This window comes from Piliocolobus tephrosceles, chromosome 14, assembly GCF_002776525.5.
Source record: "Piliocolobus tephrosceles isolate RC106 chromosome 14, ASM277652v3, whole genome shotgun sequence".
Taxonomy (NCBI): Eukaryota; Metazoa; Chordata; class Mammalia; order Primates; family Cercopithecidae; genus Piliocolobus; species Piliocolobus tephrosceles.
In genome coordinates this window covers 52,639,524-52,643,891 of record NC_045447.1, presented here as the reverse complement: position 1 = coordinate 52,643,891, position 4,368 = coordinate 52,639,524, and positions in this window count along the sequence as shown.

Sequence of the window (4,368 nt, the reverse complement as noted above, 5' to 3'; positions counted from 1 at the left end):
GCAAGTTTTTTCATTCCCTACAATGACATTTGCCTAAGGCAACACACACTGCTACTTGCAATGAGGTAGTGACGGGTTCAAGCTAAGAAAATAATCTTGTTACTGACATGGTATCACTGGGAATCATGGCTGTAAAATTGTAGTTTAATAATCAAATTTTGGAACTCTACATTTAATTGCCTAATGGTGAGGATTACGACAGCAATAATACTGATAATAGCTGTAACCCAATTTTATTGTGCACTTACTCTGTGCCAGTTACTGTTGCAAGCATTCTGAATTTATTAACTCACTTAATCTTCAAGTGATTCTATCAGGTAGGTTCTATTCTTACTCTTAAAGAATAGATGAGGACACTGAGGCAGCATAGAGAGGTTAAATAACTTGTCTAAGGTCACACAGCTAGGAAGTGAGAAAATAAGGATTTGAGCCTTGGAAATCTGGTTCTAGGACCCAAACTTCCAAAAATTCTACTATCAACTTACAATGACAAACATAAATTATAGTCCTTCGCCATAAAACACAACATGAGCATTAAAACTGACTTTTTACCATTTGTTATGAACACTCTGAACAATCACAATAAAAAGTAGTGTGGAGACACTATTCACATCTCTAAAAACATCTTAGGAGGGGTACATGAAGCAAAATGCTGGGTGTGAGTGTTTTTGCAGATTCAGGCTCCAAAGAACAAAAAAGCAGAAAAAACAAACAATGGTGTTTTCAAACAATGAATGTTATTTTCCTTTAGCCATAAGGGAATTTTAAAACTTGACAAACCCATTCAGCTTTCAAGGCATTCCACATTCCCCACCCACAAGCAAATGCCAGAAGGTGCCAGTTTGAGACAACTCAGCTCAGGAATGACTTTCTAAATACTGGATCAGATTTCTTGAATGTCCGTACTCCACAGATGGATACTTACTATTGTCCTAATTGGTCTGATGAAAAGTACTTAGCAATTTATCAAGCAATTAATTTAACAAAAACATTTCAGCAAGAGATGAGATGGTGTGGCACAAATGCAGAAACAGAAATTTCAAAAGATTGAAATTTATTACTTCAAAAAGATTGAAAAATTGCTGCCTAAAATCTTTTAACTTTAGAGCTAGGTTGTGCATAGGCTTAATTTTTAATGAATTAAGTTTTAGTTCATTACTTTTTAATGAATAATCTTCTGGAAAAATAAGTTTTTGATTATATAAAGAAAGCAATTTCCTTGATTTGCAGGAAATAATTCTTTTGGGGAAAAACAAATAAATTAATGTACTCATTACATCCATCCAGCTAACATTTACTAGAATCATGCCGTGTGCCCAGCACCATGCTAGGCACTGAGATACAAAAATGAAAAAGACAAGAATCTTGTTCTTTAGCCTAGGTGGGGAGATAGATAAGCAAAGGAATAGTGTAATAAATACAACAAAAGAAATACGTACTAGCTAGACCTGTGGGAAGAAAGGTTACAAAGATCAACAGAAACTGTGTGCTAGAATTTTGGACCTAATTCTATAAGAGTTGGAGAGTCATTAAGCAGAGGTAATCGTTAGATTTAATTTTAGAAGGATCATGCTGTTATCAATGTGAAGAATGGGCTGTAGTAGGGAAACATCAAAGGCAGATTCTGTTCCACTCTTCATAAAAATCATCCCACAGCACTCTGATACCCTTTTTGCTCTCTAATCCATTTCTCCTTTTCCCCCAAATACAGATAATTTAGAAATCATTTAATCTTTTAAAAGCATTGTTTTCCAAGTTTTTGAGGTTTTCCCAGATATTTGTTATTGGTTAATAATTTAATTCCATTGTGGTCAGAGAACATATTTTCTATGACTTGAATCCTTTTAAATTTATCAAGATTTGTTTTACGGCTCAAAATACGGTCTATCTTGCTACATGTTTCATGTACTCATAGAAAGAATGTGTCATTTATTGTTGGGGACTGCTGTGCTCTACAAATGTCATTTAGGTCAAGTTGGTTGATAGTTTTGTTCTACTCTTCTATATCCTTACTGATTTTGTGTATTCTTGTTCTACTAAACACTGAGAGGATATTAAAATCTCTAAACATAATTGTGGATTTGTCTACTTCTTATAGTTCTATCAGTTTTTGCTTCATGTATTTTGATGCAGTTATGAGGTGAAAAAATATTTAGGATTGTTATATCCTTTTGTTGAACTGACTCTTTTATCATTATGAAATGATCATTTTTACCCCTGGTAATATTCTTTGCTCTGAAATCTATTTTGTTTCATATTGTCACTCTAGCCTTCTTCTAATTTTCAATATGATGTATCTTTTCTCCATCCTTTTACTTTTAATCTGTTTGTCCTTTATTTTTAAGGTGTGTTTCCTGTTGGCAGCATTTGGTTGGGTCTTGCTTTTTTATCCGATCTGAAATTCTGACTTTTTAAGGACATTTCTAAAATCAAAAAATAAAAGTTGTATATATTTATAGCATACAACATGATATTCTGAAGTAAGTATGCATTGTGAAATGACTGAAGTTAATTAACATAGATATTACCTCACATATGTATTTGTAGTGAGAACATTTAAAAGATACGGTTAACAATTTTCAAGTGTACAATACATGTTGTTGGTTATAGTCACATTGCACAATAGATCTCTTGAGCTTATTCCTCCTATCTAACTGAAGAAGTTGTACAACAGATCTCTTGAACTTACTCCTCCTATCTAACTTTGACCAGCATCTTCCCAGCCCACTGCCTCTCCCCAGCACCTGGTAACCATGTTTTTACTCTCCGCTTCTATGAGTTCCAGGTTTTTCGATTCTGCATGTAAGTGAGATCATGTGGCATTAATAATCTCTAACTTTTAATTGGGGTGTTTTGAACATTTATATTTAAATATCTTTAAAAGATAATTGACTGTTTAAGTAAAAAAATGACAATAAAGTGTGGAGTTTATAATGTATGTAGAAGTAAAAATGTAAAACCATAACAGCAAAAAGGCAACAACAGTAAGTTTCTTAAGCTATATGTCAAGTAGTATATAAACTGATAAATTATAAAGAGGTATAATCCTAAAACAACCACTAAAATAAATCAGAGTTCTAGTTAATAAGACAACAGAGAAGACACAGTAAAATAAAAAAAAAAAAAAAATCCAAAAGAAAGGAGAAAACAAAAAGAACAAAGAGAAAACAGCAAGATGACAACTTTAACCTACCATGCCAATAATCATATTAAATGTTCTAAATGCCCCATTTACAAGCTAGAGATTGTCAGATTGGATGAAAAAGCATTTATGAAACACTGGTCAGGTACTGAACTAACGATCTTTTAAGGTCTCATTAAACCCTCTGGTGAAGTACGTATTATCATTCCGTTTCAAATATTTACAAAATGAACCTTGCATAGGTTAAGTAACTTCTCCAAGCAGCACAGCAGGGATTCATACTTGGGCTCTGAATAGTGCAAACAGACCTGTAAAACCTGCTTCCTTAATCTCCTTTCAATTCAACTAAACTGAGTACCAGTTACATGGAGTTAATAAGTTAGGAGCTGTGCCCATGGCAATGACTGTAACTATCTGGGATGAAATCCACCTTTACTAGCTGTGTGACCTTGGGCTGTATATTACACATCTTTAAGCTTTAGTTTCCTCCTTTGTAAAATGGAAATAATAATACTAGTCCCATAGTGTTACTGTGTGTTAACTGGAGGTGGTGGACTGTTTTTGCTACTTTAAGCTATACTCTACAGATCACAGAAGAAATATCAATTTGTGCAATTCTACATCAAAATCAAAATAGTGTTATATAAGAGTGACCTGTTTAACCTGTAGCATTACAGAAATATACTACAGAAGTAACTATCTCATATTTATAGTATTATATGAAGTTTTGGTTTCTTCTTTGAGAATCATAGTGATATGATCAATTAGTCTTCTTTTAAAGAAACCTCTCAACTATTCTATTTTCAAAAAAAATATTTTTCTTGGAGTGAAAATGTCAAACCTATTCCTAGCTTTGCAGATGAAAGTATTTAGACTCCTTGGACTCTCACTTTGGATACATGTATTAGATACTGGGATGAATAACTTCAGTTTAGGTTATATTAATATTATAACAATAGGAATGTTTAAAAACAATTTATCTAAATAGTATTTTACATTTGAAATATTAATATATAATTTGAAAAATCAAAATGAAATCCAGAGAGTTAGGCAGAAAGTTTTTTTAACATAGATTACATTATAAAGGATCTTTAAATATTTTTTCTTTGAAAAGACAAAATTAATTTTAAAAAAAGTTTAGATCCAGCATGACTGTCAGCTGAACAGAAGCTGATCGGTCTTCAAATATCATAGTATTTTCTTCTGAACGAACAAGTGAAAGAGGA